Below are 26,607 nucleotides of genomic sequence, written 5' to 3'. Positions count from 1 at the left end.
GCTCAGTATGTCCAGAGTCACAGTGACCTGGGTACATCAGCATCTATGCCTGGGAACCACAAGACCTCTGCTCTACTGTGGCTGAAGTCTATGTATATGTGGTGCTCATTGAAGGCTATTGTGTTTCACACATTTAATTTTTAACCCAAACTCAAGAACTACTGTTGGTCAGGTAGAGGGGAAATTTTACCAAGCAAAGTTTTCCTTCATAGTTTGTTTGCTCTAAACCTAGAATAACACAACATGCATTTGGGCCAAACTAAGCCAAACAAAACGAAACAAAATAAAGCACATCACACATTTTAAAAATTATATTAAAGTATCAAATTGTTTTTTATGTTACTTGTAGGCATTTAATTGCTAGACTCCAATAAATATTTTTTTAAAATGGGAAAAATGTAAGTTAAATCTTCATTTAGGTAAGACTCAAATCCATTTTAAGAGACCTAAAATATGTAAAGAGTTTTGCTTATTAAAGTTAGCATTCTTGGAAAACTTTGGTCAAAGATTATTTTATGTAATGTTAGTTTGCAGACTGCACATCCTTCTATGCCTTTGCAAAGTAATCAAAGTTCCTATGTTCACTAGGCTAGCTCTTATGGCACCAAAAATGTGAGAATTTATGAAGTGAAAAAGTCATCAGATATAATTAGCAGAACTGTTAAACATACGGCTCATATGCCTTAATGAAATTTCATATTTTAAATGCCTATCTTTTGTTTTAATCTACATATTTTGATGAATTATATGCTTTTTAAATTCTTAGTCACTGATCTATATATAAATCAAATAATCTTTATGAAAACCCACATAATTACAAGAGATTCAACTATATATTTAATATTTATAATATATTTAATATTTATATGACTTACTTTGCATTGAAGAGACATTTAAAAGTAGAACAAATTTACTGCTAAGTTCATGTAGCATAAATATAAGAAATTTAGCTAAAGGGATTTTTAGATCAATACATTTGGTAAAGAGACTTAATTAAACACACACACACACACACACACACACACACACACACACAAGAACATGTAGTTGAAGTCCAAGTTTTTAAAACATAAAATTCAAAATACTTATTCAGCGAATATTTCAAAATAGAATTTTCAAAATTAGATTGTTAGCTCCACAGAATTTAATTTTCCTACCTTCCTCTAATTACTTCAGATGTTTAAAGCCATATATTTAAGAACCGATGCTGTATTGAGTTATATGCCCTTGTGCCTGTACCAAACAAGAATTATAAGGATATATTTTCATTTTCTGGGTAATTAGTCTGCCAGAGGCCACAAGACAAGCATTTTACTTTGTTAAGTTCATTCAAATGGAGGAAAAACATTTTTGAAAAATGAAAATGGAAGTACTTACTTTGTAAGGATAATTACTTTATTCTAGAAATAATATTCCCAAAAGCATAGCTTTTATAAGGCCACAACAGTTGTTTTTCAAATTTACAGAAACCCCATAAAACATACATTAGATGGTCAATAAAGAACACTCCTGGGTTTAATCAATATCTGAAATTATCCTTAATTACACTTTATATTCTAGGTTCACTTTTTTCTTCTATGCTCACTTTAAATATGGGCCATTTGAGGGAATTTAGTTTTTCTGTATGTATCTTGGTAGCCTTATTAATGGAAGTCATTCTTTAGCTTCAGCAGTGAAGTGAGCAAGCAGGCTCCTATCAGGCCTTGAGAGCCAGCGGTTAATGTTCAGGAATCTTGTGAGCACACTGGTAGTTGGAAATTGGAAATAGTATATTTGTACCATGTATATTGGCAAGTATAATAAATTGATTTTTTTGTTTGCTTCTTTGTTTTCCTTTTTCTTTTCTGAAGAAACAGTTATTAATTTTTCACCAGCACAGTACTAGTGTGTTGTTCCCAATACTCACATGTGTGAGAAATTTTTCTGCTGGCTGTGATTATAAACGGAGGGATTAGTGAATTTCTTTGTGAATTAATCATTTTTTGCTCGTAAAATTCTACCCCTTCTTCTTTACTTTCTTCACTTTGCATAAGGCCAGCTTCCACATTCCAAATATTATTTTTTACAAAGCCATCAGACACATCTCCCTAGAATGACACTTTCAGCATAATTTCTCTGCTCCTTTACCTGATGCTTTTGTTCAGTTGAGCTCTGGTGCTAATATTCTCTCTTCAATTTTCTGTTTCTTTGCATAGCATTCTTTGCTCCAGCCAACTGGTTCAGTTTGCTAATGCCATTGTTTTTTGTTTGTTTGTTTTTTGTTTTTATTTTTTTATGACATTACCCTTTTCCTTACTTAGAAATCTCTTTATGTTTTCTGAAATATTTGACTCCTACCATTTATCAACAGTCAAACTAGTTTTTGTTTCACTGGCAGAAAAAAATAAGAGAATATCACGAAATTACCAGAATGTAAATTTATTTTTCGGCCTAGTAGTTGACCAAATGTTATGAGTAAATCATATATGATTTGAAAGGTACTTGTTAGGATAAAGAATACACAATATTAAATGTGAAATGATATTTTGGTGACCATGAAAATGCACTTCTCAGACATCCTGCTGCAGGAAATACAGGTGACCTGATAGGGGAGGAAAAAGATTGTGCACTAGAGGAGCTGCAAGAATTGGTAACATTTAGTAACAGAAGCCAGGAGAGTATCCTGGGATTGGATTTTTAGGGTGTTATATTGGTAGGAAATGAAGTTAGAACTTAAGAGTAGATAGACCAGACATCCATTTAGGGATGCTTTCTCATAACATGGGATTACACATTCTAGAAATAACTCCAGGAGTAGTGGCTCTATATTAGAAACCAAAAAAAAAAAAAAATGATGATGAATACTGAGCAAAACAAAAATGCCTAAATTTCTCTGGAAGATGGTACAGGAGAATAAGGGGAAGTAAATACACTGTAATAGACATTTTGTGTGGTGCCAGAAGACACGCCAGGGATTATGTTCCATGGGATGACCAAGAGGACATGCCACTCACAAAGCCATTAGAAATCTGCTGGTAAGAGTACAAACAAAACCACTAAGCATTCAATAATGTCTCCTCTCAGCAGGACAGTGATGAATTAGGGAGGTATTAACAGATTTGGACTCCTTAATATAGAGGGATGATGGGGTCCTGAAGTAATAGAGACCCTATGGCAGCACTTAATCACCAGAAGCCGGGAGGCCATAGTTGCCATGACAAATAATGGCAGTTCAGAGGGACAAACAAAGAAGCTAAATCTTATGATTACAATAGTTTGGTAACCCTGAGAGAGAAATGAATGGGCAGAGAACAAGGGAACTTCTTAACATTCATAACCAGAAGACAAGAATAAAGGTGCAGGAGGCTAAGGGCAATCATTCCAACAAAATGTTATGAATCACTTGCTCAGTTCTCAGATTTGAACCAATTTTCAGATTCAAAATCCATTGACTAAAGAGGTGGCTAGGATCCCAGAAAAAAAAATCACCGCAACACCAGAATATCTATATAAAGTACTGATGCCATTTCTTTTCCAAGGGGACCTATGACTATTGAATGACCTTATGAACTAAAGAAAGATGAATATCAAGACATTTTAAGGCCTGTTTGAAACAACTGATATCGAGAAATCCAATCTACCATCATGTCCCACTTGTCAGAGTCAAGATTTTCAGGGACCAAATAATAAATGAATTCTGGCTGAAGTCTAACTCACTTGTTCTATGGACTGAGCCCATGATCATTTTCCCACTCCTGGATATATAATTAGAGTTGACATATCTGGAAGTTAAGTAACCACCACATTTTTTTTGCCCTTTGAGAATAAGCTATTACAGTGGGGAAATCCAAGTGGAAACCTCTGAGACTAAATTATAATCAATATTGCCTTCTAGAGGGATGGTTGGCAAAAAGTAGTGCCAACATTAAAGACTATGCAGGAGCAGTGGTCCCTGTCATGTCATGGTTTGACTTACGATAAAATCCCTGCAGAAACAGAATGGATCCTGGAGAATCACTGTAATGAGGTCTTATTGCTAGAGAAGATTACTAGGCTGTACTGCAAACACAGGTACATGCCATAGAGCCATGGGATTGGTGAACACATTGTTTCCTATTTCCCTTACAAAAGAGAATCAGAAATAGTTTTAATTCGTATAGAGTAGAAAATAATAGCTATTTACCATTTTACCTGAGGGATATGAACCATTTTATCTTACAACACAATAGAGTCTGAAGAGATTTGTACCACCTGGATATCTCATGTAACATTATGCTTTATATTACAGCCATTACCTTAGCAACATCATGTTGATCCAACAGATGACGCCTGGAGACCTTGGTAAGACACATATCCAAAAGACACATGCTAAACCTACAAAGTTGCAGGAGCATTCAGTGAAGTTTTAGGTTCCTGTATGTAGGAGCATGCCAAGATATCTTCCTTAATGTAAAAAGTAGATCAACACATGCTGCATCCTCTACCACAAAGAAGAAGCTACTACGGAAATGGCATGATGAACACATGAAAAGAGTGGCCACATAGGCAGGTCATATATAGGCATGAGAGCATAGACTCCAAATTACCAATGCCAGCTTAGTTACTATGGCCAATAAATATCCAAATTGTTAGCAACAGAGATCAGTATTAAATCTTCAAACAAAACTATCCTTTAAAGAGATCGACTTGTAACTTTGTAGTAAGTTGTTTATATTGAGTCCCTTCTATCCTAGAGGGAAAAAATTTGTTTTTATAGGAATAAATATCTCTTCTGAGTATAGGTATTTATTCCTGCATTTACAGCCTTAGCCAGCATGGAACTTATGGAATGCCAGATCCACAGGAGTAAGCATAGCATCTAAATAGGCCTCTCACTTTACAGCAGAGGAGAGAGGCCCATGACCATGGGACCTATCAGTGTATCATCCAGAAGCAGCCATCCACGTGGAAACCTGGAATGATCTGCTCAAGACATAGCTAAATTCATAGTTTGGAGGCAATCTTCTGAAAGAAAGAAGTGTCATCCTTCCGTATACTGAGTATTCATTAAATCAGAGATCTTTAAGTGATGTCATGTTCCCAATAAAAATAATATATTGGCCCAGGAATGAAAGGCTAAAATAGAAGTAACCTGTTTTTCCATCACCTCCAATAACTCATGGTGGAAATTTGTGGGAAAATTTCAGTCCCCACAACTTCTAGCTCTTTAGGTTTAGATATCCCCCAGCCTCCCAAAGGAGAAAGACTCTCTCCAGGGCACACAAAGGCCACATTAAACTATAAGCTATGGCAGCCAACAAGATAGGGATTCCTCATATCCAAATACCAGCAGATTTTACTCAAGAGTTAAAGAGAAAAAATGTATGTGGAGCACAGGAGATCAATTATTGTGTCTCCTAGCACTCAATTGTCCTGTTATATCTGTAAACGAATGGGCACAGCACCAGCCTGAGAAGGGTAAGATTTGTCTCAGACTGCTCTGGAATGTTGGTTTGAATCACATCACCAGGTGTTAGATGGGGGTGAGTTTAATTTGAGATGCATAGTGGAAGACCAAGAAGATGAATACCAGCGGCACCCCTAGGCCACCCCAAGGCCAACTATAGTATCAGGATCCATAGTTCTTCACACTAACCTCCGTCTTTTAAGTTTACACTTGAAAGAGGGTCACATGGTAGCAATGGAGGGGCTATTTTTCAACCCTACATGAAAAAGGAGATTTTGAAACATAAGGGGTGAAATAGAGTGACCATAGAAATGTACCACTCAGATTTACTGCTTTGGGGCACATACTTGACTAATAGCTCCAGCTATCGTCCTGCTAATTTAGCTCTGTATTCATGCCAAGGACACACTTCTCCTAGGCCACTCCCAACCAGTAACAGAGCTTGGCAGAGGAAATAGTTCTGAACCCTTCCTATGGGAAATGAAACTCCTCTCACGGGCAATTGGGGTGCATATAATTCTTAGAAATTTTATTACATTTTGGAAAATTTCTATCAAGTATTTTCAGACATGAACTGTTACAGATAAATCTTCTATCATACAGCTACTACAGTTGTGTTCTTTGCAAACTTAGGAGTCCTTCTAAATTATTTATTTAGAAGAAAAAATATGGAAATCTAGCATGTATATGATATTTATGCTACATTACTGAATGACAGAAAAAGGGATCAATTTTCATTAGGCATCAGTAAGAACTAATTCCTCACACTGACAATGTTATTTACGTGATAAATAGAAGAATAGTCCAAAGATTAGCTTCTGACTCTGTATGTCTCAAATCCTATTTCTCTTCCACAAATACATACTGCTGTTGCCAAACAACAAAAACTATGTTAATACAAGACTACGTCTGGCCCTGTGATTTTGTGTCACATTGTAGGTGTGTTGACACACACTGGACAAAATAAATATTTCTGAAAGTTATTTGTACAAGAGGATAGCTGGCTATTTTTTAAAAATCTGAATATAGAAATGTCTGTAGCCATATCACTCTCCAAAAATTAACTGTATCTCCAACTCAAATCCTCCTTAGTCAAATCCCACTAATACTCTAGCCTATACAATGTATGCCAGCAGCATAATAAGAAGTGTGACAGACTTTTTAATGATCACCTTTCTAACTGGCGTGAGATGGTATCTCACTGTGGTTTTGATTTTCATGTCTCTAATGACCAGTGATGATGAGCTTTTTTTCATATGTTTGCTGGCCATATAAATGTTTTCTTTTCAGAAGTGTCTGTTCATATTCTTTGCCCACTTTTTAATAGGGTTGTTTGTTTTTTTCTTGTAAATTTGTTTAAGTTCCCTGTAGATTCTGGATATTACCTTTGTTAGCTGTATAGATTGCGAACATTTTCTCCCATTCTGTAGGTTGCCTGTTCACTCTGATGATAGTTTCTTTTGCTGTATAGAAGCTCTTTAGTTTAATTAGATCCCATTTGTCAATTTTGGCTTTTATTGCAATTGCTTTTGGTGTTTTAGTCATGAAGTCTTTGTGCATGCCTATGCCCTGAATGGTATTGCCTAGGTTTTCTTCCAGGGTTTTTATGGTTTTAGGTTTTAAATTTAAGTTTATAATCCATCTTGAGTTAATTTTTGTATAAGGTGGAAGGAAGTGGTGCAGTTTCAGTTTTCTGCATATGGCTAGCCAGTTTTCCCAACACCGTTTACTAAATAGGGAATCCTTTCCCCAATGCTTTTGTCAGGTTTGTCGAAGATCAGACGGTTGTAGATGTGTGGTGTTATTTCTGGAGAGGATGTGGAGAAATAGGAATGCTTTTACACTGTTTGTGGGAGTGTAAATTAGTTCAACCATTATGAAAGACAATGTGGCAATTCCTCAAGGATCTAGAACAAGAAAGACCATTTGACTCAGCAATCTCATTACTGGGTATATAACCAAAGGATTGTAAATCATTCTATTATGAAGACACTTGCACACGTATGTTTATTGCAGGACTATTCACAATAGCAAAGACTTGGAACCAGCCCAAAGCCCATGAATGACAGACTGGATAAAGAAAATGTGGCACATATACACCATGGAATGCTATGCAGCCATAAAAAAGAATGAGTTCATGTCCTTTGTAGGGACATGAATGAAGCTGGAAACCATCATTCTCAGCAAACTAACACAGGAACAGAAAACCAAACACCACATGTTCTCATTCATAAGTGGGAGTAGAACAATGAGAACATACAGACACAGGGAGGGGAACATCACAGACTCGGGCCTGTTGTGGGGACAAGGGGAGGGAGAGAATTAGGACAAATACCTAATGCATGCAGGGCTTAAATCCTAGATGACTGGTGGATGGGTGCAGCAAACCACCATGGTACGTGTATACCTATGTAACAAACCTGAACATTCTTCACATGTATCCCAGAACTTAGAGTATAATAAATTACAAAAAAGAAGTGTGACAGAAGGGTAGTTTGGGTGGAAAAAAGATAGCAACCATAATGAATTCAAATTAAAATACTTAAGCAAATTTTAAAAAATATATGAAATATAAACAATACATAATCCTGTGAATTCATTTCTACGAAGACCACCACCTAGGATCTTGGAAAAGGTCTGGAAAAACAGGTGGCCCTGAAGTTTGCATCTGAATGTAATCTTATTTTTTTTCCTTTGCCCCCAACTGATTGACTTATTTACTTCTACTTTTGTATTGCCTACCTCTATTAATAAGATAATCTCAGGCTCAAGAGAGAACCCTCAAACTCATGCCTTATTTCTACCTATCATTTTTTTTTCTTTTATCCAGGCTGTCAGAGAATTATTTATGTCTCTCTCAAACATTTTATAGACCCTATTTTTTGTCATTCTTTTTAATATACCTTATTCCTAGTCCTTTCTCTTGCTTAGAATGGTAGAAAATTGCCATACTCTCACTGAACTCTCATACTGATGCTAGAGTCACCTAGCATCAAGGGAGAGTTGCTCATATTATTCCCACACAAAACGCTGAAGGAGAATAAAGTTTAAACTACTCAGCAAGGAGTGGAAAGAGCATACCAAATTGTTTTTATTTTCCAGCTACTTTACCAAATGTGGCATGGTAGAATCTTTCAAATATCTATGCCTTGTGTTTATTCATTTCTTACACAGAATTTTTTTTATCCTTTTATGATTTGACAAACTCCTGACATCTATCAAGAGCTAGGTCTTATGTCATCATCTGCTTCATGAAGAAGGATCATTTTTCTTCTCTCATGTCACAGACTTACTTTGTGTTTTCAATGTAATGGTATTTGTATGATATTGCTGTATACTATGATTCAATATTTTTGTTACATGAACTCTAAATTTAGAGACTGTGCCTTGTTGCCATTTGTGTTTGAAGTACCTAGTAAAAATTTCATTAAATACTTCTTTAATAAATGACATAATTTCCTTACATTTAATAACACGTTGAATGCCATTTCATTTTTCTAGTGTTTGAGTCATCTTGCCAATCTGATTCTAAATTTTTGTGTGTGGAAAAAAGTTTCAGACCAAGTAAGTCTTTGTATTCCTATAATTTTGAACATATGTCTATTTTGTCTTTATTTTTCATCACTAAAAAGAAACAAACACACAAATAACTATAATAAGACAAATGTTAACAGGAGTGGACATTCGAAAGGATGAATAGTGTGCACTTAATGGACTTTGCTATTAATTACCGTGTAGATCTAGGTACCTTAGAGTGTAATAAATTATCATTATTCAACTTGCTATATGCCAAATGTTTAAAATTACTCTAATTGTCATATTTGATATGAAAATATAAACCCAAGTCCATTAGTCAAAAGGGAGTTAGGGAAAAGGGACTGCCATTTATTTAGCATTGTATTTTCACTAGCCAATATATAAAGGTTTTAAGTTGTTTGATGGTATTTTAATGATATCAATGCAAAAGGAAATATCTTTAGATATAATGGATGTTATTTTAGGTAATAATAAATGAATATAGGCAGTAGACACTGAGAGATGACAAATAGTGAATAAGAACAATAAGAAAGATAATGACACACATTTGAGAGATTAACAAAGGTAGAATAATCTGTACTCCAGGACAGATTAGATGTAGTACTGACATGGACCAAAATGGAAAAAGGCAAATGTCACATTCAAGGTATTCCTTTTTGAGGTTGAACATTACTATTTAGAATGGAGTGTAATTTGGCAAAAAAATATTAATGGCATCTCAAAAAAGATGATCAAAAGAAAATGAATAATAGTTCCTTCTCAGTGGAGTAATAGTGCTATGACCCATTTCACTTCTGTTTCTTTTACAGTTCTGTTCTCTTTGCTCTAAGGACTGCATTGTCTTTTTGAATCTCTTCCACTTTATGGATCTAGATTGAGATATATCTATTCCTCTCATCTTTACTCTTGTACGTTATTACAATGTTTTGTTAACCTGAATTGAAATATGGTTTCATTTCACACACAGGATAGCACAACCGAGTTGAAATATGGTATCAGTTGGGTTAAAACAGGTGAGTTATTACAGCCACAATACAGGGTCATACAGAAAGACCAAGTCTGGCATGGTAAGTGGCCAAGTGGACTAGAAGCCGGGGAGATGTTTAGAAGCTTGAATATATTTGTTTTTCCTTCAACAGAAACCAGAAAGATAATATAGGATTAGGAATACATCACAAGTGAAGATTCCAGAAAACTATCAAAGGGAGAAAAGATGGTAGTAATGCAATACGGGACTCCTGAATACCCAATGGAAAGTTCAGTGTCTAGAAATACTGACTACACAGCAAAATCCTCATGTGTCATCAACCTCCATACAATACAGAAGCAAAATTAATTTCTACCACCAAATATTTACTTACCGCAAAAATTAACCTGCAAGAGTGACTGAACCCAAAGTATGTGAATTCTTTTAGGCATTGTAACAAAATAGAAATACATATTGCAGCATGTTTTCTAACCTCAGTAAACTTTAAATCCAAGAAAATGGCCCAAAATATCATAATAAAACACGCAAATAGTAACATGTAACATGAGAGAAGACCAAACAGAGAGTAAAAGGAAAAGCAGTCCAATTATGTGCCTTTAAGCAAGAAAGCCAAAGAAACAAGTATTATCAAATTCTACCTTTTTTTACTTGTATGTAACAAAGAAAATGTTACATCATTCACATTTATTGCACTTTCTGTATACCGAAGTTGAGATAAGTGGTAGTGAATGTAGAGACTTACCCTATATTTAAAAAGAAATGTAGCCATAATGATTAATTTTTTGTAGCAACTTGACTAGGCCCCAAAATGCCCATTTGTTCAAATGTTATTCTGGTGTATCTTTGAGAGTATTTCTCGATAAGATTAATATTTGAATCTGTAGACTGAGTAAAGCAGATTAAACTCTCTAATGGGGGTGGGCCTCATCCAATAAATTGAAGACCTAAGTAGAACAAAAAGGCTGAGTAAAGGTCCTGTGTGACTGCCTTGAGCTGGGACATCTGTCTTCTCCTGCCTTCAGGCTCAAACTAAGACATCAGCCTTTCTTGGGTCTTATTCCTGCCAGCTTTCAGACTGAACTATACCATCAGCTCTCCTGGATCCCTAACTTGCAAACTGCACATCTTTGGAATTCTCAGGCTCTGTGATCACATGAGCAAATTTCTTATAATAACTAACTCCATAGCCTATTGGTTCTACTTCTCTGGAGAACCTGACTAATGCAGCCTGGTTCCAAATACCGTGTTCTCTGATTTTTCCCTAAATGTTTATTGTTGTTGTTGTTGTTTGTTTTTTTGTTTTCTTTTTGCATATAGCTGGATATATACATACACATATACTAACTATATAGATTCTAACTATATGACTCACTTTGGTACACCTAATGACAAATTGGAAAGAATGTGCATCTTTTTTTTTTTTTTGGTTCTAATATTCAATGCCTTCCTTTCTATCTTTTAAGACTCATTTTTTTTAAATTTTATTATGACTTTTTTTGAGACGGATTCTCACTCTGTCACCCAGGCTGGAGTGCTGTGGCACAATCTCGGCTCACTGCAACCTCCGCCTTCTGGGTTCAAGCAATTCTCTGCCTCAGCCTCCCGAGTAGCTGGTATTACAGGTGCCAACCACCACCACCCTAGCTAACTTCTTTGTATTTTCAGTAGAGACGGGGTTTCACCCTGTGGGTCAGGCTGGTCTTGAACTCCTGACCTCGTGATTCACCTGCCTCCACCTCCCAAAGTGTTAGGATTACAGGCGTGAGCCACCGCACCCAACCAAGACTCATTTTACATAGAAAACCCTGCTTTTCTTTTTACTGTCTGTACTAATTTTTATTGAATCCACACTTGCTTTATAATACTTTATTTGCTATCGCTTACAATGAATGCCTATAAATCTTATTGTTTGTGGTTTTATATGGCATAGCATTTGAATCCATATGCCATCACATTTCTCCTTAAGTAGATGGTAAATTGATATTTTAAGCCACCAATCAATCTCACTATATTACAAATAAAATGTAATAATGTAATATTTTCTTAATTAGCTATCACATTAAAATGGTAAAATGTGGTAATATTTGGTGTTCTCTTATTTAGCTGTTTTATTCATTTTGTTTTTAATCAGAAAGCAAATAGGGTGCTCTTTGATTCCTTACTTGACACTACATACTGTATACGTAGCTATGTATGTGTGTGTGTATGTGCACACATGTGTCTTTATAACAACACATATTGTTGCATGTCAATTTATAAGAATTACTTAAGCTAACTGTTATAAATATGAATTTCTAACCACAGAAAGCAATCCTGACTGGCTAAGGCAAATGCAAACCAGCTCTTTAATACTTGCCTGTCTTCCACTATAAAGGCTATAAAAAGCTAGGTAATTGCTTTGGTAGCCTCTCTTATAGCTAGTGGTGCCAATGTGACACTTGTACCTACAATATGTAAAGAAATCTTATAATTTAGTAATAATAAGGGGAAACAATGCATAAAAGCAGATAAAATATTTGAACGAATATTTCATAAAAGACGTAAGTGGGCAATAAACATATTTTAAAATGATAAACATTAGACATCTGAGAAATACATATTAAAACAAAACTGAAATATTACTACACATCCACTAGGACTGACACTATCATGTGTTGGCAAGATTGCGAGGCAATTGGAATTTCATTTATTATTGCTTGGATGATAAAATTGTACAACCACTTTGGCAGATTATTATAATCATAATGTGTTAGACCTTTCTCATGTTGCTGTAAATAAATATGTGAGACTGCATAATTTACAAGGAAAAGAGGTTTAATTAGCTGGTGGTTCCACAGGCTGCACAGGAACGATGCTGTCATCTGCTTGACTTCTGGGGAGGTGTCAGGAAACTTCCAATCATGGCAGAAGGGGAAGGGGGAGCGGGCATGTCACATGGCTGGAGCAGCAAGAGAGAGAGAAAGGGGAGGTGCTACACACTTTTAAGCAACCAGATCTCCTGAGAACTCACTCACCATCACAGGAATAGCACCAACAAGATAGTGCTAAACAATTCATGAGAAACTGCTTCCGTGATCTAATCACCTCCCACCAAACCTCACCTCCAACATTGTGGATTACAGTTCGACATGAGATTTGGGGAGGGACACAGATCCAAACCATATCAGTTAAACGTACACTTACCATTATATACCAGCAATTTCACTGATAGGCATTTTCCCAAAAGAAATTAAAATATGTGCTCAAAAAAGACTGGTAAATGAATGTTTCTAACACACTTATTTTTTAATAGCCCCAAACGGAAAACAATTCAAATGTTCATCAACAAATAAATAAATAAATACAGGTAGAGTCATTTAATTAAAATTAAAGTCAAAAGGAATGACTTACTGATAAACACAGTGCTATGAACAAATTAAAAAACATTATGTTGCACAAAAGAAGCCAGTTACAGAAATGGTACCTACTGTATGATTTCATTAACATGAAATTTTAAAATCCTCAAAGTTAACCTATAGTGATAGGAAACAAAGCAGTGGTTACCAAGGGTCAGAGTGAAAGTGAGATTAACTGTGAAGAGGCAAAGGAAATTTCTCGGAGTGAAGGAAATATTCAATATTTTGATTACAGTGGTGGCTACCAAAGTACATTTATTTGTCAAAATGAATCACAATGTACATTTAAAATAGGGTACGTTTTATTATAGGTAAATTATAGCTCAACAAAGTTGATTTAAAAGATAAAAATAATAATAGAACATTATTAGTCAGATTATCTGATATTTATAACTATTATATGTCATAAATAAAGCATTAGGTTTTAAGATGCTCTTCTTTAATATGCATTTATAGATTTTGATCTCTCTAGTTAAACATCTGTGTTAAATAGGATCATAAAATGTGTATTGTATGTGTATATGTTTTCATTTTTACCATTTGTACTATCAGAATTTAGCCAAGGATTTGAGGAGGAATAGAAATTAGTTTAACTATAGGTTTCTCTTATTTTAAATTGTGTCGAATAAGACTATTAAAAGCCAATATGAACTTCAAGAATATTCATCCCCATGGAAGCTTTTTAGTCTGCTTCAGGAGGTGAATACAAATGCAATAGTAAATGTAATAATAATTGTGATAGAGGAAGTATGCACACTTCTACAGCTGATAGAAGAGTAAAATGCTTTACACTGATGCAACTACAGTAATTGGTTTGTTCTGCTCTGAGTTCAATTTAAAATGGCAATTATTTTTGAATGTGTGATTTAAATCTTTCAAGATACATTACAGTGAAAAGGAAAAGGCTTTAGAATTGAAATGTAGACTCACACAACTAGTTATCGAGGAGAAAATTAGTGTCCACGAGATAACATTTGAACTTTACGTAGTGACTTCAATCAAGAATGAATTTGAATTTTTAGAATGTATTATAAAAGCATATGAATATATAAGACCAACCATTTAAAAATGACTTTTAACTTACAGTTAAACCGTAATTAAAGAGAGTAAATAAGGTCTCATTCAATATGGTCAGCTGCACCATACTCTGAATACAAAAATGTCTATCTAAGTCTGTTCGAAGTGTTTTTACATTCATGTTTTTGCAACTGTATCATTTTATATTGCAGGTAAGACTACCTAGGTTAAATGATCTCAGATTTGTTCCTTTTTATCACAAATATTCATCTGCAAATAAAAGTGTAGAGATGAATAGTTAGGACTGCAAATGTGTGATTTTACGAAATGATAGAAACTGCTTTTAGTAATTCACAATGCAGTTTAATGCAGCAACTTTATCATTATATTCACAATTAAGTAAGTTAAAACTTTGGGGAATTAATAAATTACAGTAAGATTCTTCATAGGAAAATTACTCTAGGGTTACAACATTTTCAGGCCGACAAGGGAAGTGCCATTGTTAATAATTTAAAAACATATTGGAGAATGTTCACTTTTATATGTGAAAATAGCTAATAAGATCTAAGGAGTTTTTCTACATTTATTTTACTAAAGACATATTTATATTATTATTATTTTATTTCAATGATTTTTTACCTACTTGTGTATAACTTGTATCCACAGACAAAATATCAAATATTACTTAAGTGTTCTCAGTGCTCATTTTATCTAATTTCTGGAATAAATGCACTCCAATGATAGTGCTTTTACATGCGTTATTTTAGTAGTAGTTTGCTAAATAATTACTTGAAATAATAGTACTAAAAATGTTTTGAGGGGAGTATAAAGGAGTCTGTGGTCAATAAGTGATACAGTTCGAATGTATAAACTCACCAAATCTCATGTTGAATTGTGAGATTCCCAGCGTTGGAAATAGGACCTGGTAGGAGGTATTTGGATCATCCCTCATGAATGGCTCGGGCCAACCCCTTTGTGATAAGTGAGTTCTTGCACTGAGTTCACATGCCATCCTTGTCATTTAAATGTGTGTGGCACCTCCCACCCCACTCTCTCTCTTTTGCTTCTGCTCTGGTCATGTGATATGCCCACTCCCTTTTCGCCTTCTGCCATGATTGTAAGCTTCCTAAGGCCTCCCCGGAAGCAGATGCCAGTACAATGCTTCCTGTAAAGCCGGAAGAACCGGGAGCCAATTAAACTTCTTTTCTTTATAAATTACTAAGCCTCAGGTATCTCTTTCTAGCAATTCAAGAATGACCTAATACAATAAATTTGAGCAAGTCTGCATATTATATGTTTCTTATATATACACAATATGCGTTAGTATATTAAAGACTGAAAATTTCAGCAATAAAGGAACGTATGCAATGTTGTTAAACTCTGTCCCAAATCAATTTTGCCACAGACACCTTTTCACTTAAATTTCTAGCAACAAACATATGCTGCCAAATTCAAACTCCAGCACTAATACTTTGTAGATAAAATTCGGGGCAAATATTTAAATCTTGATTATTTCAAAAGTAAAATGTAAGATAATATTTATCTATGTCACAGATAAAAGGGTGCCCCAGTTTCTGAATACGTGTAAGCTATTATTACATGGAATACATCTTGAGGAAAGCTGCTTTGTGGCAAATGGAAAAATATAGCTGACCTTTGAACAACAAAAGTCTGAATCATGTGGGTCAACTTATAAGGATTTTTTTTCAATAAAACACAAATGGAAAATAAACAATTCATGGAATGCAAAACCTATGTGTTCAGGGAGCTGACTTTTCATATAAGTGGATTCCACAGGGACAGCTACGGACTTGAATAAGAGCTGATTTTGAGGCTGGCCATTGTGGCTCATGCCTGTAATCCCAGTGTTTGGGAGGCCAAGGTGGGAAGTTCATTTGAGGCCAGGAGCTGGAACGTAGCCTGGGCAACATCAGGAGACTCACTCTCTGCAAAAAATAAAAAATTATCTTGGGCATGACGGTGCCACCTGTGATCCTAGCTACTTGGGAAGCTGAGGTGGGAGGATCACTTGAGGCTGGGAGGTTGAGGCTACAGTGACCTGTAATTGTGCCACTGCATGCCAGCCTGAGCAGCAGGGTGAGAACCTGTCTCTACACAAATAAATAAATAAGCTGATTTTGGTATACACGAGGATCTTGGAAAAATCCACCACATATACCAAGGCATGACTATATATATCGTTCTATTATTAATATGTATACTCCTGTTCATATATATTATTCATGTAATGTTCAAAATATTATTCTACAGGTATAAATAATTGTAGTGTGTGGTAGTTATATACATTTATAGAAAATTATATATGTAATAATTATAAATTACATGTGATTTTGAAGCTCATATAACATTTACTCTTTTCATGCCTCACTAAAGTCGCAACTTAATATACAAATATATATCAACTTTATCAATTTACTCTTAACACATGATTTCATTGTTTCATCAATATTATTTTGTAACTTTCTTTGTTCTCATTCTGTAACTCTCCAGTCAGAATCATCTTAACTGATTGGTTTTCTGTAACTCCTGTTTGGTCTTACAAAGAGAAAAGAGAAATGCCTGGATGATCAAGAAACATTTTGAAAACCGAATTTCTAATTTTGCATACATATAAAAGGTTATGGTTCTTTATGTAGGCAGAAAAATTCCAGATCATTCTGTTAAGGGAAATAAGCCAGGCATAGAAAGACAAGCATTGCATGTTTTCACCCATGCTTATTAAGTTTTAAAGGGATATGGCTCAATGATTTCTTTAGCATGGTTCTTAAGGAGCATGGAAAGTTAGTACTCACGTACTCAAAAATGCACTATATGATAAACTAAGCAACAATTATGTTTACATAAAACCATAGGTACCCTCAAAACTTTAGGTAACCTCAAAGTTTCCTCTTTCAAGTTATCATTAACAATAGTCAGAAAACAAACACACTTTCTTTTAAGAAATGCCAATGATTATGTAAAAATATTTTTCAAGGAATAAAGGTCAAAAATAGAGACTTTTTTGTCTTAATTTAATATGTTCCAAGGCAAATAATCAATTTGTCAGAATATAGTACAACTTCACATATATTTTATGTGCTATAGTTGCAGGTGTTTTCCTGGAGGATTAGGAGGTAAGGTTAATTTGCCACAACATCTTAAATTAATTTTACTTTTTGTATTCATAGTTTCTATTTAAAGTTAGACTTGCTGCTAAGGTTCAGTGCATTTTAGAGTCTATAAATTTATAAAATACATATGGATTTTTTCTTTTAATTTATTGACAGATTATTTTTATAGATTTCTGACAGTGAATCATTTTGCATTTCTGAAACAAAATTTGATCGTGTGTTAAAATTCTCAATGTGCTACTAGGTTTAATTTATTTTGTGACTGAATTTAATTTATTCTTTTAATAGTATTGTACTCATAATCAGGAATATTTTTTGTTTTTCTTATTATTTAATACATTGTGATTATTGCACAAAAGAAGATTAATACAAGTTTATGTTTGTTTTATAGCTTTTATCTTTGTATTCATGATTATTTTATAAATATCATTTTTACAGTTTTTTTCTATGTGTTCAATTAATTTAAATGAAATAGGCATACACTGACCTTGATTTTATAGAATTCAGCAGAAAACTATGGCATTTTAGGTTTTCCATAAAAAGTCTAATTTATTTTGGTTTAGTGAAACATCCTTAATTTTATTTATTTTTTATTACTTTTAAAACTTACACTTTAATCTTCAGTAATCCCTGAGTTTTTTAATGCTTATTGTTTTTATTTTTATTATATTCAGCCCATCATAATCTATTATGGTCATTAATATATCTAATTTTTTAATCCTGTTTCATGTGATTCTTTCTCTTGATTTATTTTCTCTTTGCTACTTTTGGTGGTTTGAACAAAATTGTCTGTTTATTAATTTTTATCTTCCTATCCCTAACAGTTATAATTCTATCTATGCTTCACTATAATTGCATGACTATATGTGGTATATAATTATATAAGGATACAATTACATAATTATATATAACACTATTTACAATATAACTTAGTATAATATAAAAATCTATATTGAACAAATGTATATATACACATACATATCTATTCACACACATATACATATATAGAGTCATGTACTGCATAACCATGTTTTGATCAGTGATGGACTACATATATGACCATGGTCCCACAGGCTTGAAATAGTATTTCTACTGTACATTTTCTATGTTTAGATACACAAATACCATTGTGTTACAATTGCCTGTGGTATTCAGTAAGTAACATGCAGTACAGGTTTGTGGTCTAGGAGCAAGAGGCTATAATATATAGCAAAGGTGTGCATTAGGCTAGATCCTCTAGGTCTGTGTAACTACACTCTATGATGTTCCCACAATGATGAAATTATAGGTGACAGTGTTGCTTACCTTTTTGCTATTTCCTAATTAGTGACCCTGTCTTCCAGCTTTCAATATCATTTTCTTCACTTTCTGTCAAGCCCTTACTAACAGCCTCTTTGAGGGCCACTAGGCTTCCACTAATACTGTCTTCATGGTCCTTCGAGCTTCTACCCACTACCTGATTTTGAAGTTACTTCTACATTTTTTGGATTTTTGTTAAAGCAGCACCCCACTACCAAATATCAAACACTTTTCCAATTCCTCTGGCAGTATGAAAAGACAAATTTTCCCAAAACTTAATAGAATAAAAAATAACTTATTATGCTCATGTATACTAGGGGCCAGAAATTTGAAGAGGGCAGAGTTGGGACAGTGTGTCTCTGCTTCACAATACTGTTGGTGATCTCTGTTGGAACACTTAAAGGCTGGGTGCAGAAATCACCTTAAGATTTGTTCACTTACTTCTCTGGTGCCTGGGCTGTAACACACACATAGTAACTAGAACAGAGAGACATAGACTCACATTCTCTTTAAGAACTTGTATTTTCTGGTATGTTACATTAAAATATTTCATTTATTTAAAGGGTGTCCTGGAGCATGATATAAAAACAGTAATTTTATCTTTCTATTTTTATGTCTTCTTGTTATCCAAACATCACTTGTTAAAAATAGCATATTTTCAGTATTCATTTCAAAAAACATTATTATGTATTGTATGTCTACATAAAACTGGTCACTTTCTGGATTTTATATTTTATTTTATTTTTGTGTTTTATGTAGAGAAGGGGTTTCACCATGTTGTTCAGGCTAGTCTCAAACTCCTAACCTCAAATGATCTGCCTGCCTCAGACTCCCAAATTGCTGGAATTATAGGTGTGAACCACTGCGCCTGGCCACTTTCTGGATTTTATATTGTTGTATTGGTTTTATTATCTAATCATGTGCAAATGTCATGTTTTAATTACAGAGATTTTATGTTTTAGTATCAATCTTTTCCCACTTCATTGATTCTCTTTTATCATAATTTCCCTTTTTATCCACGCAAATTTCTTCCAAATGAACTTTGTAATCCATTGCTCTAGCTCGGAAGAAAATTCTGGTTATAACTTAAAGATAAGTGATATTTTTACGACATTATATCTACCTATCCAGGAACATAGTATGTCTTTGCATTTGTTCAAGTCTTCTGCCTTTCAAGAGCACTTTATTATAGGTCTCATATATGTTTTCCACATTTTTTATTAAGTTTGCATTTACAGTTTTTATTCTGTTTTGTTTTCAAATTCTCTTTTCTGTTATCTGTAGACAAATTTTCATCATTCCTATAAAATTTTTTTGTTGTTATGTTGATTTTATAATTTCTTACATTATTAATTCTCTTTGTTTTTTTTTGTGGTGGTTTTCCCTTGAATTCTTTGTATTTTCCACATACAATTATAGCATCTAACCTTTCCAATTATTATGCCTCTAATTTGTTTTGTTGTGTCAAAAGGCATTCTGTAATACCTCCACATAACACTAAATAGGAAGATAATGAGCATCCCTGTCTTACTCCTAATTACATCATTTCCCAACTAAGATACAGCTTTTCATACCAAATATACATATTAATTTATATGTAATGTATAAATATTTATAGTGTATATTACACATATGAAAATATTTGTCTATTCTTATTTTATTGAGGCTTTTGTAATAGAAAAAAGTATTGGATGTTGACAAATGCCTTATCTAGATCAATGAAGATAATATGACTTTTTCCTACTGAGCTCTATTAATATTTTAATTATATTCATTGATTTCAAAATATTGAACTAACTGTATTTTTTTCTTTTTTATTATTATGCTTCAAGGTTCTGGGATACATGTGCAGAACATGCAGGTTTGTTACATAGGTATACACGTGCCATGGTGGTCTGCAGCACCCATCAACCCATCATCTACATTAGATATTTCTCCTAATGCTATAGCTCCCCTAGCCACCCACCCCCAAAGGGCCCCAGTGTGTGATGTTTCCCTTCCTGTGTCCATGTGTTCTCATTTTTCAACTCCCACTTATGAGTAAGAACATGTGGTGTTTGGTTTTCTATTCTTGTGTTAGTTTGCTGAGAATGATGGTTTCCAACTTCATCCATGTCCCTGGAAAGGACATGAACTCATCCTTTTTTATGGCTGCATAGTATTCCATGGTTTATATGTGCCACATTTACTTTATCCAGTCTATCACTGATGGGCATTTGGGTTGGTTCCAAGTCTTTGCTATTGTGAACACTGCTGCAATAAACATACGTGTGCATGTGTCTTTATGGTAGAATGTTTTATAATCCTTTGGGTATATACCCAGTAATGGGATTGCTGGATCAAATGGTACTTCTAGTTCTAGATCCTTGAGGAATCAGCACACTGTCTTCCACAATGGTTGAACTAATTTACATTCCCTCCAACAGTGTAAAAGCATTCCTATTTCTCTACATCCTCTTCAGCCTCTGTTGTTTCTTGACTTTTTAATGATCACCATTCTAACTGGCGTGAGATGGTATCTCATTATGGTTTTGATTTGCATTTCTTTAATGACCAGTGATGATGAGCTTTTTGTCATATGTTTGTTGACTGCATAAGTGTCTTCTTTTGAGAAGTGTCTGTTCATATCCTTTGCCCACTTTTTGATGGGGTTGTTTTTTTCTTGTAAATTTGTTTAAGTTCTTAGAAGATTCTAGATATTAGACTTTCGTTAGATGGATAGATTGCAAAAATTTTCTCCCGTTCTGTAGGTGGCTTGTTCATTCTGATGATAGTTTATTTTGCCATGCAGAAACTCTTTAGTTTAATTAGATGCCATTTTTCAATTATGGCTTTTATTGCCATTGCTTTTGGTGTTTTAGTCATGTAGTCTTTGCCCACTCCTATGTCCTGAATGGTATTGCCTACATTTTTTTCTAGGGTTTTTTATTGTTTTAGGTCTTACATTTAATCTTCAATCCATCTTGAGTTAATTTTTGTATGAGGTGTAAGGAAGGGGTCCAGTTTCTGTTTTCTGCATATGGCTAGGCAGTTTTACCAACAGCATTTATTAAACAGGGACTCCTTTTCCCATTGCTTGTTTTTGTCAGGTTTGTGAAGGATCTGATGGTTGTAATCTGTGGCACTATTTCTGAGGCCACTGTTCTGTTCCATTGGTCTATGTATCTGTTTTGATAGCAGTACCATGCTCTTTTGCTTACTGTAGCCTTGTAGTATAGTTTGAAGTCAGGTAGCATGATGCCTCCTGCTTTGTTCTTTTTGCTTAGGAATGTCTTGGCTATGCAGGCTCTTTTTTGGTTTCACATGAAATTTACTGTAGTTTTTTCCAATTCTGTGAAGAAAGTCAATGGTAACTTGATGGGTATAGAATTGAACGTAGAAATTACTTAGGGCAGTATGGGCATTTTCATGATATTGATTCTTCCTATCCATGAGTATGGAATGTTTTTCCATGTGTTTCCATGTGTTTGTGTCCTCTCTTATTTCCTTGAGCAGTGGTTTGTAGTTCTCCTTGAAGAGGTCTTTCACATCCCTTGTAAGTTGTATTCCTAGGTATTTTATTCTCTTTGTAGCAATTGTGAATGGGAGTTTTCTTATGATTTGGCCCTCTGTTTGTCTGTTATTGGTGTGTAGAAATGCTTGTGATTTTTGTACCTTGATTTTGAGACTTGCTGAATTTGCTTATCAGCTTAAGGAGATTTGGGGCTGAGACGATGGGGTTTTCTAAATATACGATCATATCATCCGCAAATAGAGACAGTTTGACTTCCTCTTTTCCTATTTGAATATCCTTTACTTCTTTCTCTTGCCTGATTGCCCTGGCCAGAGCTTCCAATACTGTGTTAAATAGGAGTGGTGAGAACAGGGCATCCGTGTCTTGTGTACCTTTGCATTTTTAGAATAACCCCACCTGGTCATGATGTATGAAGATTATATAAATGTAATATTTAAATAGAATTAGTTGATAAAATATGCACCAAACAATATCAAATTAATATCAAATTTCAATATGAAGTTGGATTAATTTTGCTAATAATTAAATAGAAAATTCTACAGAGATATTTCCATCTTTGAGAAGCTAAAATCCATTATCCTATCTTTTAGAACAGGCCAAAACCAGCAAGTTTAATTAAAAATAAAATTTCTATCTTTAAATCAATAGATTTTTGGGAAATTTTTGAAAAATTCTAATGTAAAAATCCAGCGAACCAAGCCAATATGATGTTGGCCAAATATTAAGAAACCAGAGTTTTAGATGACTATTGACAAGAAACCCACAGCATGTTCTCTCAAACATATTATGCTCGTCCTGTTAAAAACAATTGTGTGCTTGGTAAGAGATTAGGCTGATGACTTTTCATTCAGGAAGGATGTATAATTTAGAAACCAGGTGGAGATTGACTTTTTTGTAGCTGCACCTGGAGGAATTTTCTGGCCGCTAATTTGGAGAGCATTGACTAGAAGTAGCATACTTAAAAGTTCTCATCTTTTATTGAATCTCATATTTCTTGATCAAACATATCACTAATTTGTCAGAATAGCAAAGTAACTTGATTATTTACTCTCACTTGTTTTAAGATTTGTCTCTGAATTAATCAAGACCTTTATTAACAATTTCTCATTGCCACTGATCACATCATGTGGAGTTTAATCAGAGGGATTTCTTAATTATTTATAACTATGAGATTCTCTTCAAATCTCCTTGGTGACATTCAACTGTTTTTATTCATTTGTTTAACCCTTGATCAATGTAGGTAAAGTTTTGTTTGCTTTTCCCCTTTCTTGATAGCAAAAGAAAACAAAAACACACCAAAACAAACAAACAAAACAAGAAAAACTCAATGCAATAGTACTTGGAAAAACAATGTATAAACTTAATTTTTTTAATAAGAGAAGTGTATGAATTGAATTTAAATACATGTCCTTAAATAATAAAGGAATGTGCAGCATTTAAAAATAGTAATAACTATTAATATATGCCATGAATATTCATTATAGAAGTAACTCTTTCAATAAGAGACTTATCTTCAGATTAATTTCACTGGAAATTAACTATTTTTCCCAAGGTCCTAAAATAATAAGTTGCTCTGCACAAATTCAAATTTATGCTCACTCTAGAGAAGGCAGGTTGTGTGGATAAACTGTATCAAGAAAAATAAAGCAGAGGCTTGCATAAACAAAGTTATACATATACTGATTGATAAATATCTCTATTAAATACAAAAACAAAATGAAGTCAAACAAACAAAAAAGAGAGAGCCCTGGACACATAATCAAATAGAAAAAGGTAGAAACAAAGCAAAAATTAAAACGGATCATGAGCTGCCAGCGGCCTTTAAATGTGACAGTGTGGAGGCTACATTCTTAGGCTTACCTTGGCTACTTGGTAATTCTGTAATTTAAAAAAAAATGAAAAATACAGATATATCAATAAAAATAAAGGCTAGAGTAAACTGGAGAGCATAATATAGAGAGCTTAATGACCTATGGTGAGCAAGATAATTCTCTATTTTAGCTGTAGCATTTCAAGAAGAGGCAGAGACCACTGGAGTTCCACAAACATTACTATTTAAGCTTATTAGAAAATAACTGGAAAAACAGATGACAAAATATAGAAGAAATGAAAAAATAAAATTATTATTCACTTATTCAATGTGTAACTTTTTTTTTTTTTTTTGAGGTGGAGTCTCGCTCTTTCTTCCAGGCTGGGGTGTAGTGGGGCGATTTTGGCTCACTGCAACCTCTGCCTCCCAGGTTCAAGCAATTCTCCTGTCTCAGCCTCCCAAATAGCTGGGATTACAGCCCCCTGCCACCATGCCCACCTAATTTTTTTTGTATTTTTAGTAGAAATGGGTTTTCACCGTGTTGGCCAGGCTGGTCTCCAACTCCTGACCTCAAGTGATCTGCCCACCTCAGCCTCCCAAAGTGTTGGGATTATTGGCGTGAGCCATAGCACCTGGCCTTCAGTGTATAACAGTTAAGCACTAAATATTTCAGGCACTGTTTTAGGTTCTGGGGAGGATGATGTATAAGAGAGAATCCTTGTTAATTAACCACATTCTTGAGGTGTGACTTCTATGTTGATCACAGAACATGAAGAAATAGTTGACTTCCAACCATTATGTGTGTGTGTGTATATATATATATATATACACACACATATACATATATATACATATACATATATATACACACATACACACACACACACACACACACACACACACACACATATATATATATATGTATATATATCCACTACAAATCCTTTCTGTTCTCACTGTTAGCATCACACAGGGCCTTGGTAGTTGCAGAGAAAGGGAAGATATTCTGTAAACACTTTAGATATCTTGCACAAGCATTCTGGCATCATCTCAGAAATATTCAGAAATTCTCCCATTTACCAGGTGTGGAAAAAGAATGGATAAGGACAAGTAAAATAATTCCAAGGAATAACCTTGACCTATAGGAAAACATATTGGAACATTTACTTCTATACTCTCCAGAGGAGAGACTAGGAACAGTCACCAAAATAAAGCTGATAATTAGTAATCCTAACTCACTAGGGGCTAAAAAATGGTAAAGTCAGAGTCACATGTTAGGTGGGTGTTTTAGTCCATTTTCACAATGCTATAAAGAAATACCTGAGACTGGGTGACTTATAAAGAAAAGAGGTTTAATTGACTCAATGTTCTACATGGCTGGAGAGGCCTCAGGAAACTTACAAACATGGCAGAAGGCAAATGAGAAGCAAGGCGCATCTTACATAGCAGTAGGCAAGAGAGTATGTGAAGGAGGAACTGTTCGACACTTATAAAAGCATCATACCTCAGGAGAACTCGCTACCATGAAAACAGCATGGAGAAAACAGCCCCAGTGGTCCAATCACCTCCCATCAGGTTCCTACCTCAACACATGGGGATTATGGGGATTACAATTCAGATGTGATTTGGTTAGGGACACAGAAACAAACCATATCAGTGGTAATACAAAAATCAGGAGACACATAGAAATGTTAAAATTTAAAAAAAGGGGAAAGGGAGTAGAAGGAGGAGGGCTTGCAGAAGAATGAGGAAACTAGAATCTAGAAGGAACTTATTCACGTGATGATGGAGTGGGGACAATTAGTTATCCTCATGTTTAAAAAGAAAAAACTTTCACCCTGAGTCTTGATTTATCAACTCAAAGTAACCTTTGAGAAAAATATTCATATAGTCTTGTTCTATTTTTAGTGCTGCAGTTTTGGTTATGGTGAACTCAATGCAGTATAGATGTCCAAGTTCTAATTTTTTTAGGAGAGAAAGTTTGGATATAGTAATGATTTCTATGGTTTTACCAGTTATCAAATTACTGGCTCTTCATTAATATTCACCCTTTTTTTTTCTCCTTTGCAATACTCGAGATGGGCTATGGCACACCATTGGCTTCCAGGGAATTTTTGCAATATTTTATTGAGTAGATTCCCAACAACTCTAGCCAGCACCCCAGTGGGACGCTTTCTGCTCTCCACTACAGCAAATTTCTCTTCAGTTAACTTTGTTATGAAGTGTGCTAAAGCAATAAGCTCTGTTTTAGGGTATTGGAGGTAAGAGGTTAAAATTGATTTAACACATTTTAACTTTAGCTTCAGGATACTAGAGGTAGGAGGTTGGTGACTCTCCCAAGTCTTTTTCTTCCTTAGGTAATCTACTTCAGCCCCAGTAGCTCTGACTGTACCTTCATACCTGCTATTCCTGTTTCTTATAAATGTATGTTTATTTTTATTAGTAGCTAATTCCCCTTTACTATTTAACACATTGACATTGAATTTTCCCT

Source organism: Gorilla gorilla, chromosome 5, assembly GCF_029281585.2.
Source record: "Gorilla gorilla gorilla isolate KB3781 chromosome 5, NHGRI_mGorGor1-v2.1_pri, whole genome shotgun sequence".
NCBI classification, from domain to species: Eukaryota; Metazoa; Chordata; class Mammalia; order Primates; family Hominidae; genus Gorilla; species Gorilla gorilla.
The sequence above is the reverse complement of the archived record's forward strand: the minus strand, read 5'-3'. Positions refer to the sequence as shown.